General features: G+C 51.7%; 1 protein-coding gene across 3 annotated transcripts in view; it reads left to right on the top strand.

The window, feature by feature from the left end:
* The window catches only part of Phactr3 (phosphatase and actin regulator 3), a 212,272-nt gene that overhangs the window by 22,290 nt on the left and 177,218 nt on the right, over nucleotides 1–12,764 (top strand). The window contains exon 1 of one of the 3 annotated variants that reach the window (XM_063248093.1): nucleotides 10,918–10,937. The exons of the other annotated variants lie outside the window; for them this stretch is intronic. The gene's annotated coding sequence lies outside the window, so the exon portion shown is untranslated. Of the gene's footprint in view, nucleotides 1–10,917; nucleotides 10,938–12,764 lie in introns of those variants that run through there. 3 annotated transcript variants of the gene reach the window in all.

Here is a 12,764-nt window from a genome sequence, read left to right as displayed (position 1 = left end):
ATGTGGGAGGGCAAGTTAATTTCCTTGGAGTTTCCAGAGGAGGCTGCCATGAGCAGACCCTTAAGGCTTTAATTAATCCTTTTATTAGTAATCGGGGATTAAGCCTTCTGCATTCCGTGATGGATTGGTTTCCCCTGTGCTGGAGATACACATCCAGGATTGTTCCAATTATGGGAGTTGAATGGCTTCTCCTGAGAGAATCCTTCTCTGCTCCTTTTGTCTTTCTGGCAGTAAAAGGAAGCAAACTTGAATCGGAAATTATGGAGGGCTTAGCTTTTTGGCTGTCTGTGAATTGATGCCTCCGTGGGTGGGAGGAGAGGTCTGGCAGGTGGCTGCCACCGGTCCACCAAGGAGAGGGGTGGAGGGCTTGGACGCCCATAATTAAGTTATGCCATGGGGGGGTGGTGGCATGCAGCTCTTCTCTGGTTCAAATGGCCAAAATGGGACCTGCGAGCTGATGTCCGAGCCGAGAAGTCTGTTATGTTTAAATCTGTAAGTGGCAGATTTAGGCAATTGGGTGGAGTAGGCACTTCTTCTTAAATCCCTTGGTTGGTTGGGGGCTCACTACCTTACAGTGCAGTGCATGTTTATCTTACCCAGCTCTATTTAAACATGGTTTCTTCAAATGGCTTGGAAGAATCCGCTGCCCATCAGTCCTGAGGTGACCACTGTGTGCTCTGTGTGACCAGAGCTGTAGACAGGCTGGTGCTCTGCTCACCCAGCTGAAAGTCTCTGCCCTTGCTTGGGCCCTCCTTTTAGGACCACTCTGTCTGCCCACCTGCTGTGCTAACTCAGGACTCCAGAACCCTGAATCCAGGGCTCCAGCCCTGGAATAACCCAACTGAATATAATGCAGAAGAGTCACCTCCTTCATGTGAATTCTGTTTTTGTGTTTTGGGTACTAGGGATTGAACCCAGGGCCTTTGCACTGAGCTGTATCTCCAGCCCTTTTTATTTTTTATGTTTTGAGACAGGGCTGAATCATCAAGTTGCCAAAGCTGGGCTTAAACTTGTGATCCTGTCCGCCTTGGCTTCCCATAGAGCTGGGATTACAGGCGTGTGCCACCACGTGTGGCTGGATTCTGTTTTTATTAAGCAGCTCCAACTTTGCTCACCCTTCTGGTCATGCCGTTTTTAGGGCATCACTATTCTTTTAGTCAAAACTCAAAGCATCCTTGGAGGGTAAACCGTGTCTGGGATCTCCCTACCTGCTTCGGAGGGTACCCTGTGACCCTGCTCTTTGAGGTTTGCCCACCTGTGCGGAAAAGGGCAAATGAAAGGGTGCTGGGCGTGAGGTGCTTCAGGTGTCGCTCTGCTGGGCATCGGCTCTTGCAGCTTGCCACACTGCACTCTGGATCTATCAGCTTCTCTTTTTCATTAGTCAGAATTCTAAGGTTTTTCCTCCCAGGTATTTGCCAATAGGTATTTGTGTTGGGTCCAGTTTTCAGCCATTACTGGCCACAGTGCACTGATTTCCTGCATTGGTGGCCTTGTTCTCACCTGTGACTTTCCTCCAGCTTGTGGAACGTCTGGGCCTCAAGGAACTCCTGTGTTATTTATCTTGACACTGTTGGACCATTCTGGAAACTGCACTGAGCCACACCTCTTCCCAGATCTGGAACAGACCCTTGCCAACACCTGAATCTGAATCCTGACTTTGCTTTTTTGTCCCTAGCATGACAAGAGGCAAATGGTACCTTGCGTTAGCTTGTGGTTCTTTGCTTGCTGTTTAGCATCACTTTGCACCTGTGCTGTACATTAGATCGCTTGGTCTGTGTGACAGGACTGAACTGTTTCCCCGCGGCCGCTCCTCTGCCTCACTCTTCCATAGTGTCCTGTCTGGGGTGCGCCTCTTGGTAGATCTTTCTCTGTACCCACAAGCAGGTTAGGTTTTCTTCCTGAGTCACCAGTTAAAGCAGGTCAGGGAAGCTCCCCCGAGCCTTCCTCCTGGGGAGTTTCTAACCCTCCCATCCGCTCCCAGGCCAGGCCTCTGCCCTCTTCCTGGGTGGGGCTGACCCTGGCTTTGGCCCTGGCATGGGAAAGTGATCATGATACCCATATAGGTCCCAGGCCACCGCTGGGCCTTCCTGCCTGCCCTGACCCACACCGTTGTCTCCTGGCTCCTGGTTCTCCAGCCTTTTTATCTTCCCAGCCTGTAACCCCTGGGGTTTCCTGCAGTGCCATTCTTCACTCTGTCCTCCTGCACTCTGAGCTCTCCTCCTGTGTATCTCCTCAGTCCCCAGATGACGAGACCATCATCCCCTGGCTGGGGAGTCCCTTGTGACAATTTTTAAAGTGTTTCCATGGGGCCTCCTCTGCCTGGAGACCCGGTGTGAGGACCTGGCTCTGTCTGGGCTTCCCAGCCATTGTGCTGCTGACATGTGTGGCTGGGTCATGCTCTGTCCTGGGCTGTCAGGTGCATTTAAGAGCAGCACTCCAGCCTCAACTCACTAGATGACAGTAACATCCCATCCCCTCATTGTGGCAGGTGGAAACATCTTTAGCCATTACCAAGTGTCTTCAGGGGCAGAGTGTCCCTGAGTGCTGCTGATGTAGGGTCCATTGGGAAGCGCACATCGGAACCCACGAAAGGCTTGTACACACACACACATGCACACACACACACACACTCACGGGAGCCTGTCTCGGAGCTTCTGGACTCAGTGGGGCCGTGGTGGTTTCAGAGGTGCATTTCTAGCAGGTTCCCACGGATGCTGCTGCCCATCAGGTGACCAGACCTGGAGAACCAGAGTCTGAACTTTGACTGTGGGCTCGACGCTCTCTGCTGACAACTTCTATGTGTGACATGTACACCCCTTTGTGAGGGTCCCACCCTGTCCTCCTGGGCTCTTGGGCTGCCGTGCCCTTCCTGTTAGCTCTGACCCCATCCTTCCTCTCTGATTGGCTCCTGGTGCCTCTTACTCCCTGGGATCCTTGTATGTTTCATCCTCTATGATCTCTGCCCATGTTGACCAGGAACACCCAGGACAGGGACCTTGACTGTCACCTATAGCACAGCCCCTGAGCTCAGCACAGCTGAGGCTCTTCACAAGCATCTGTAGAATCAGCAGGTGCAAGCACTGGTCTCTTTGGCCTGACTGGCCTGGGGATGCACCTGGCCAGGTGACTGGACACTCGCTGCAGCCCGTGTGTCTGTCTCCAGGTTGTGTAGCCTGGGGAGCCTGGAGAAGTTGCCAGAACTTTCCGTCCCCTCCAGAGCTGCAGCTGGGTGCACAGGACAGCCCCTCCCTCCTCACGCTGCTTTACCTGCAGGGGTCAGTGGGCCCACTGGCTGCTCCACCTCCTCAGCGGCTCACCTTCGGGGAGCCCCTCCTGGACAGCTTCCTCTCCGGCAGCCCTACCTCCAGCCCACACGTTCCGTCCTGTTGCCTCCTTTCCTCTCCTCACCACCTCCGTGCCGAGCCTGGGTCTTTACTCCCCCTTACTTCCCCTGCCGAGCCCAGCAGGAGCAGGGAGCTTTCCAGCAGGCCGATCTGGGCCAGGCTCTCCTAGTCCTCCACCATCTTCCCAGGGTCCCCCGGGTGCCTCCAGGGTGGCACGGCCACCTTCGCCTGGCTGGTGGCTCTTTTTTTGCGTTCCTGGAGTACACTCATGTTCTGGAGCTCGGAGTTCTGGGGATCTTCCTCTGGCCCCGTACAGTATCTCCATGGCTTAATTAGCATCGAAGCTATGCAGTAATTACCTTGTCAGCTTCTTTAGGATTATTAAAAATAAAAACTGGATGCTTTAAAAATACCGAGTTTAAAAAAAAACTCTGAGTTTTCCCGATCATGAAAGCATAGCATTGGTTACAGAGAAGGACTGGATCTTCTGGAGGTTTCTCCATCTGTCCCCGTCTCAGTCAGTGGTACTCAGAAGTCAGTGACATGGGCGCCTTCTAGGAGACAGGTGTAGCTGTTTAGCTTTGGCCCTTCATATGCTGCAGAATCAGAGCCCAAGGCTTTCCCAGACCACCTAGGCTCCTCTCCATCACACAGCTCAGGGTCTTCACCTATCCTGTCACCCTCGGCCCCATGGAATCCTTGGACAGACATGGCTATGGTCTGCCCAATATAGTAGCCATTGGTGACCTGTGGTAATTTGAGTCCAAATGCAAAAAATTACCATTAAAAATTCCAGTTCCATGTTTAGACACTAGCCACTTGCCGTATTTCAAGTGCTTCATAGTCATAGGTGGCTGTGGCTACCTTATTGGATAGTGCAGATCTAGAACATTCCACCCGTCCATGTAGCTTTGTTGGGCAGCAGTTCTCAGCCTGGAAGCTCCCTGAGGGCAGGGCCTGTCTGCTTTCTTCTTGGCTATGTCACCAAGGCTGCATGGGGCTGCAGCCAGTGGTGCCCCAGTGAGTGCTTGTGGGTTAGATGGGTATGCCAGGGCATGACGGTCTCACAGCCCCTCAGCTGGGGTTGGCGGGGGGGACCTGGGGCCACCCTTAGTCTGAGCATCTCATCCTCTGGAGGGGGAATCCCTAAGCAGAGAGAATTTCTTACCCACACAAGACTAATTTTTCTCAGCGAGGTAGATTTTTCCAGAAAGCTTGACATTTAACCTGCTTGGTCTTTGCTAGATGTGTTCCACTGGCCAAGAGAACAGTGAGATACAAAGAGATTTTTCACCTGAAATTGGATGGATGAGTCCAAGTCCTGGCTGTGCCATGGGCACACTAGGTAAGCTTGGTCAAGTTGTTTGACCCTCTGAGTTTGAATTTGCATTAAAATGAAAGAGTCTGATAGTTACTATCCTTCAATCTAAGGTAGGGGAGACATCTGAACTGTTAACTACAGAAAGGTGTGAATTTTGAGACACGGCTATTAGAAGACGATTACCGCCTTGGAGAGTCTCTAATCCCCTTGAGATAATTTCTTCTTTTCTTAATGACTCCTGGGAGGTCATGGGCCTGTTAGTGGCAAGTACAGTGGAGAGTTGGTGGGTCAGCCTGGTTCTGCCTCTGCCTGTGTCTGGCTGGGCACTGGGGACTCTGCTTCTTAGCGCCTAGTATAACACTGGACACGAGCCCCAACTTAGTTAGTGATGGTGAGAAGGAGATGGCAGAACTCAGTTCTTTTCAGATCTCCTGTGCCAGCTGGGAGGGCCGGCTGGTGATGGGCGTGGAAGGTTGGCTCCAATAGGCTCGGCCATTGACCACCTTTTCCCATTACTGCCCTGTGCTTGGGCTGTCCCACCCTACCCCTTACCCTGGCTGCCTCCCACTGCCTGGCTAGGATTCTTCTAGCTCCTTTGGCCCCACTCTCCCTCTGGCCTGACAGTTATGAGAGTGCACATTATCTTGTAAGAGAAATTTAATTTTTTGGATTGTTTTGCTCTGATGATTTTGTTTTCCTTGCATGTATACTGTGAGTCTCTAGGAGAAGGGTGCCTCTTGAATAACACAGGGAAGGTGTTTGAATGCTTAGGACCACTGGGGTGGACAGCAGCATATGCAGTGTGTGTGTGTGTGTGTGTGTGTGTGTGTGTGCATGTGTGTGTGCATGTGTGCGCATGTGCATGTGTGTGTGTGTGTGTGTGTGTGTGTGTGTGTGTGTGTACTGGCCTTCTGAACTGAGTGTCATCCCCCTACTCAGCGATGGTGAACCTTTGAGGGCTTTCAGGAATAACAAGCAGCCTGCAGCAACATGTGGGCTGTATTTTTCCTCCACTGACCTAGATCATTGATGGGTGGATGGAAAGGTACAGGAAGGGTGGCCGAGGGACACAGAGAGTTCACATGCCCTCCAGTATGGCAGATGACTGAAACCTGTTATTGCTGAACTGGAGAAGTAGATTCTACTCTACGTTCAAGAAAACCTTTTTATTCAGGGCTCCCTGACTGCATTGTCTACAGGAGCCAGGAGAGCAGGGGAGCTGGGGAGCCCTGCTGTGTGGATTTTGTTGCGAGAGATTTTGGTGCTGGGCCCAGGGTGGCTCAGTTATTCTGTTTTAGGAGCAGTGCTGAAAATCCAACTTCTTCCGGAAGAGGTGATGTTTAAGTGTTGGCGGGTTCTTCAACTGGGGATTGATTTGACTTCATGTAGTAGAAAACCCACACAATGCTGGCTTAAATGAGATAGAGAATTTTTTCCCCAGACGCGCAGGCAGCACAGTGGGTTCCCTGTCACGGGGAGGAGGCTCTGTACTGTTCCTGCTGAGTCCTGAGTGGCTGCTGCGTCTCCACCCACCAGAGCACTCCGTGGGCAGGAGGGACGGGAGGGAAGGACGTGGGTGTCTACCTGCAGGCATGATGTGGCTTTCCTGGAGCCTCTCCTGGTGATGACCATTTGTGCATGCTTGGCCAGAAGGACGTGAACGGCCACTCCCTGGTGTCAGGCAGGTGGGAAATGTACTTTTTTTGTTCAGGGTTTTGTTTGTAGATTGGTACATTGCTGCTTCTACCAGGAACAGACAAAGAAGAGGGAAAGAGAGGCTGGCTATGGGGTGCTCAACCGCACTCTCATCCATGTCAACTTAAAAACAAAAGGCACCACATGCCCAAAAGGGACCTGCTGGGAGTGGCTTGTAGCCAGGGGATGGCTGAAGCCTTCCTGTGTTTTGTAATTCTGCTCAGAAATTAAAGGCTAACCATTATGTCCATCCAAACTGCACTTAGTCACATTTATCTGGGACACAGGACAGATGAGGTCATTGTCTCTTGCCCAGTGGTCAGTGGCCAGGATGGAAATGTGCCTGTTGTCAGCTCTTGTATCGCTAGGGCCTATCATTCGTCCTTTCCTCTGGTCTTCCTGAGGTAGGGTTGGAGAGCCAGCAGGTGCTGAGTGACCTGCCTGTGGTTACATCTACAGTCATGCAGTATACAGGGACTTTCAGTGACAATAGACTGCATATGTGACAGTGTGCCCTTAAGATGGTATTGCCTTGCAACATTGTAGCTAGCTGAGTTTGTGGAAGTACTCTGTATGAGGTTTCAGATTTCTCAGAAGGCACACCCTCCTTTAAGCCAGGCGAGACCCTGTAGACAGAAGTGCTTGAAGAGTCTGAATCCAAGCGAGCTTGGTGCTTGGCTACCCTTGGTGCCTTATCCTGCATCTTACCTGAAAGCCCTCTGTCCCTTAGACAGAACAAACACGTGTTTAATCCTCTTTCCCAGCAGCCAGGTTCTGCTGGATCGATCCACATCAGGAGTCACATAAACACACAGAAGCGTGGACGCCCTTCCATTTCCCAGTTCATGTAACTAGAATGGCCACTGGGAAGAGACTGATTCATTGAGAACCAGCAAGGTGACGCAGAGAGGCAGCAGCCTGCGGAGCTGTTGAAGGTCGCTCTGTAATGGGCCGGGGCTCATGTTCCTGTTGGTTAAAGTGAGCCATTTGGGTGGGTAGCTTGGCAATGTACCCTATCTAATGGCACCACATCAGTAGACTTTGACATTGATTAGTTGGCAGCTCTGAAATGAATCTGCCAGGCACAGAGGAGAGGGCAGGAGCTGTGCCTGTGTGATCTGACAAACACATTTGTTATACAGAGTTATGCGGTTGTTTTAACGCAATATTTTTTCCCCTTTAAAAAAAATTAAAGAAAGAAAGAAGAGAAAATTAAAAAAACAAAATAGAAAAAAATGAGAAAAAGAATACAAAATTCAAAAAAATTAATATCATAAAATCGCTAGTTGATAGATTACATATTGTCATCTTAATAGTAGTTATTAAAGTTACAAAATCAAAGCATAAAATGTGGCTAGGCACTCCAACATTGACAATGCAATCTCTTCTGTTCAATGATCTAATAGAAACAAGATTTTTAAAAAGTAGCCACCGCAGTGTTCTTACTAATGAACTATACTGCTATATAGTGTTTTTGGTTTCCTTATTTCGTGAAGATTTCTTTCCATATGCAGATGGAATGCAGCTGGGAAGAGATGCCAGAAATTTCTTTCGGCTTCCCTCAGGAGGAGAGCATTATCTCAAGCCCTCTGATTCTGGGATGAGCTTGTTGGTAGGGTTGGATGAGGTGACCCTGTGGTCTGTTCCAAGCTCCCGAGATGCCACCCCAAGACTACCTTGATGTCTGCTCTGTTAGACTCGGTGGGCTCCTACTGTGCACTTCCCTGATTTTCCTCTCTTTGTGACCAAGAGTGCAGGTTCTCTGTGGAGAGGGCCATAGACAGTTGGCTCTGCTCTGATAGCTTCATCCCACGCTGGGCCAAAAATCTTAGAACAATGCATCTCGCCCCTGCCTGTACATAGTTCCCTAAGCAGTGCAGAGCAGCTGTTAATATACCTCTTCCTTTGTGGTAGGTATCGTAAGTCACCTGGAGATGATTTAAGGTATAAGCGTAGGTTCTATGCAAGTGCTGACTGGAATATCTGTGGGTTCTGTATCCAAAGGGAGTCTCAGGACCCATCCCCGTGGGCACTCAGGGGCAACTGGCAGGTTTAAAATCAGCTTCTTTACATAGCATAAGAAGATGGTAATTGAAGCAATAATGGAAGTGTCTCTTGGGAGACAGTCGTCCTCAGAGCCCCAGAGATGGTCCCGGCTCACGTGTGGTGGGGAGCTGTGGGTGTAGACGGTCACCTTGGCCCTGTGGCCCTTCCATTGTGACATAGCTCTCAGGTGAGAGGTACACGAGGAATTTCTGTGTGGGAGGACTTAGCGTGGGGCCTGGGAGTGCCCCATCTGGCTGGGGCTTTGACAGGCAAAATGACAGGACACAAACCGTTACAGATATTCCAGTTTTGAACCTTCACAGGTGAACCGTGTAAGACTCACTTTGTCGGCTTTCGAACGAATCCAGCTTAGGAGCAGCCCTCCCACAGCAGAATTCGTGTGTAAGTCAGGGGCTCACTGTGTTTGTGCCTGCGCCCCCCAATTTGAACCTTTGGTATCGCATCCATTTTATTCTTGGCTGAGTGTCACAGGCTGGCTCCTGCAGAAACACCCCTGCACCCTCACTGGCCTGGAGCGCTAGGATTCCACTGCTCACAGGCAGGGGCTGGTGGGCAGGAGGTCCAGGCTGGGCTCAGCCAGTGTCTCTTCTTCATGACCCCACCCCGCTTGAGCCTGCAGTTCAGCCCAGACCTGTCTGTCATGTGGCACTGGTGGCAGTGTGTGGGCCTTATGGGTCTAAGTGGACATCACTTCTGCAGATTGCTTGGGAGCTGGCATGGGGGCCAACTTGATTTCAAGGAGATGGGGAATCCTCGAGCCCCGGTTGGTGCAGGAGAGGAAGAGTCACAGGTAGACCCGGCAGGGGTGGAGCTCCGGGGCAGTCACGTGGCAGGTGTGCTTATTTCTCCCATGGGCTCCTAGACTCAGGTTCATCTCGGAATCTTCTGCCACCTGTAGCATGATGGGACCTGGACATTAGGAGGCCAATGCACCACACCTTGAGGGATGGGGCAGGGTTGGGAGCTGGGACTCACCTGCCAAACTACCCTGTTTGTTGCCTGACTTTGGGATTATTTACACTAGCCCCACCTCGCAGGGCGATCCTGATGGGATGCCATAATCTCCATGAAGTGTCCCTCACAGTGCTTGGTGCCCAGGGAGACCCCAGTTACCACGAGTGAGCTTTAGGCCCCCTCCACCTTTTGGAGAAGCTTCCTCAGAAAGCTCAGCAGGGTCTTGGATGACCGCAGGAAACTCCTGCAGGGCCTTGGGCTGCTGAGGGAAGTTTCCCCCTGGCCCGAAGTTCTCCAGTCCTGGGGAGTAAGGCTTGTCTTGAGCTTGGGAGTGGGTCTGCAGGCCCACTGGAGTGCACTGGGGGCTCCCCTTCAAAGGCAATGCACCTCATTTTCCCAGAGGGGAGCTGGGATGAGGGAGCCAGAATGCTGGGCTTGTGTAACAGATGCAAGGTCAAAGGCTGAGTCAGAGAACAGCAATGGCTCAAGGCCGTGACTGGCCGAGCTGACCGTGCAGCTCCGGCTCCTCCGAGGGGCTGGCTCTGGCTCAGGAAGGAGCTCCAGGACAGACCACTGGGCTAACGGGGCTTCTCACCCTCGAGTGGCTTCTTTCCTTCTCTATGATCTTTGTGAATAGCTAGCTCTGCTTTCGTATGAATTATAAGTTTTTTATAATTTACGTCATGTGCTTCTTGGGGAGGGTGAGCGTTCAACAAGGAGCCAGCAGAGCGTCTTGCCTGCTGCTTCTGTTTGCTGGGGCAGGCTCCCCCCGCGGAGGGTGCCGAGGCCATCTCCTCCTGGCATCTCCCCTGGGAAGCTAATGAGACTTGTCTTTTCCTCAGGATCATTATTCCAAACAGTGTTGACATTTTAATGTGATTGTTTTTCGCTAATATTTTTCCCAGCTCTTTCTCACTTTCTAGGGAATACTTTTGCATTTTTTCTCTTTAAGGATCTGTTGTTGCCACCTCTGTTCTCAGCTCCAGGACAGAGCCTGGCTCACAACTGATGTCTCAGGAGTGGTTGCTGGGTCTGTAGTGGGTGGCACTGACACCTTTGCCTGGGTGCACAGGACAGAAATTAGAATGGGGGGGGAGAAAACCCCAAATGGTAGAAAAAAAATCTTTTGCTGACTTCATGTTAAATGGTGTCAGCCTATTGGAAATGTCTGGATCCAGCTAGCAGGCAAAAGGGCACAACCTAGCGCTAATAGGCATTGCTAAAATTAAGCTCAAATTTGTTAATCATTGGTCTCTGTGTAGTTTTTAAAAATTAACAAATAACAGCTTATTCCAGGAGGATATTAGCATGGAGCAGCTGTTCTCTAATAGGAGGAGATCCATTCCAATCATTTGTCTTTTGTTTATTTTTTTTTTTCTTTTTGTTTGCTTTTTCTGGCACTGGGCTTCAGCCCGGTGAGCCCTTTTCAGTGAAGATGTGAATGTGGATTCTTTTAGCACCCATGGGCTTGCTTAGCATTTTGTGGTGGTAACGTCCCAGGTCCTGGGGCTAGGGGAAGCGGAATCCAATGGCTTCTTCCACAGCCCAGAGTCCAGGTAGGGAAGAGGCTGACAAAGGGTGGGCGGGGTGCTGCGTGGCTCATTGAGCATTGGACACCACTCCCCCCACCACACCTGCACAGTGCCAGGCATGCTGCTGGGCAGGGGGCATATAGAGGGCAGACTTGTTGCTCCATCCCCACAGAGTGGGTAGTTTGGCAGGTGGCCGTGGCCTTGCAAAGTGTTACCTACAGTTGGATGCGCCTGCAGTTGGGCAGGCTGTGCTGGCCCTCTGAAGGCAGGCACGGGGTGGACACGGTCCTGGAGTGCAATTCGGACCCTGTTGTGTATGGTTCTGCCTGCTGAGCCAGCAGTCAGGGCCACAGGGGACACAAGGTAGAGCCCTCCAGTTCCATTTGGTTCTGAGTCCACCCAGCTGTAGGTCACATCAGATTCCACAGACTGAGGGCTCAGTTCCAGCCGTGCCTCTGCCCCCTACTTCAGATGTGAGTCACGGGCCTGGGATTGTCACCTGTGCCTCTGACCCACTGGCTCTGAGTCAGGGCACCCACAACCTTTTACCTTGCTAGATTGGCTCGTAGCTTTGGGAATGATGACCACTGGTTTACTAGGCAGGTTATTGCAAAGGAACTGGATGAAAGATTCACTGGGAGGTGGGAGGCCGTGCACACTCTCCAGGGTGCTCAGGGAGTCCACTAACTCAGACACCCCTAGCGGGCTGCTTTGGGAAGGAGGCTTCCTTGCACAGGTGTGATCCATTCCACCTTGGACCACGGTGATCCACTTCCCGTTCAGCCTGTCTATCCTCCCCTCCTCAGCTCCTGCTTTGATGTTTTCAGTGACAACCCCACTGTCAAATTGCAGTGGGGCTGCCAGCCACCAGGCAGCTCATTAGCACCCAAAAGACACAGCACCAGAGATTCCAAGAATTTTGGAGTCGTCTGCCAGGAAACAGAGCGCGAAGCCATATAGATTTTCCCAGAACCAACCCAGAAGCCCAGGAATGTGGCCCGCAGCTGCCAGGTCTCCTCAGGGCCCCATCTCTTGTGGCCACAAGCCTACTTGTGAAGAGCACTTCTTGGGTGTTTTGCAGACTGTCCCTGTGTGCAGGACGCTCTGCTGCTTGTGCATTTTGGGCAGGAATCCCGCAGAAGATGCTGTGTCCTCCGAGCGTCATCTTGGAGGCTCGTGATGTTGTTTGTCTCTTTCCTGGGGAAGTGGACGTTGACCGCTTGGCGCGGTGCCTCCACTGGGAAGTTACTGGTTGTCTTCTCCGTGACTCATCAGTATTTTGTAGGGAGATGGCTCAGATGGTGTGCCTTCCGCCTCTCATCACAGCTTCGCACGCACTGCAGATTCTTACCTGCGACAGCTGTGGCTGCAGGTTGAGAGCTGGGTGTCTGTTTCTGCCCTGCCTGTGCACCTGGAATTCCCTCTGCCACATTTATTCACTCAGGTGTTTATTTCTACATAGACTCCCGAACGTCAGTTCCATCCCGCGGAGTCTAGTCCTGTGCTGCTGTTACTATACCGAACACCTTCGCCCGGAGCTGGCCACTGCAACACCGTCGGGCTGGGGTCTGTGCCTTTGGTCACCTCACAGTCCGTTCCTTGCGGTGTCCTTGCTTTCTGGCACCACAAGACAGCCAGGGTCATGAGTCCTTTACCTGAGTGAGGCGATGAGGTGCCAGGTGCACAGACTTTCCAGAGGCTCCCTTGGGATGTGCAGAGCTGTAGGGAGGCAGTGTGCATGCACACGCGGGCACACACACATGTGCACACACACGTGCACGCATGCATACACACACACACACACACACACACTCACACACACAAGGACCCTTTCTCCCAGTGACTGCTGAC

The sequence above is a fragment of the Cavia porcellus genome, unplaced genomic scaffold (assembly GCF_034190915.1).
Source record: "Cavia porcellus strain 051 isolate PalLab524CR breed Dunkin Hartley unplaced genomic scaffold, mCavPor4.1 scaffold_5, whole genome shotgun sequence".
Taxonomy (NCBI): domain Eukaryota; kingdom Metazoa; phylum Chordata; class Mammalia; order Rodentia; family Caviidae; genus Cavia; species Cavia porcellus.
Note: the sequence above shows the minus strand (reverse complement) of the source record. Positions and strands in the feature narration are given on the sequence as shown.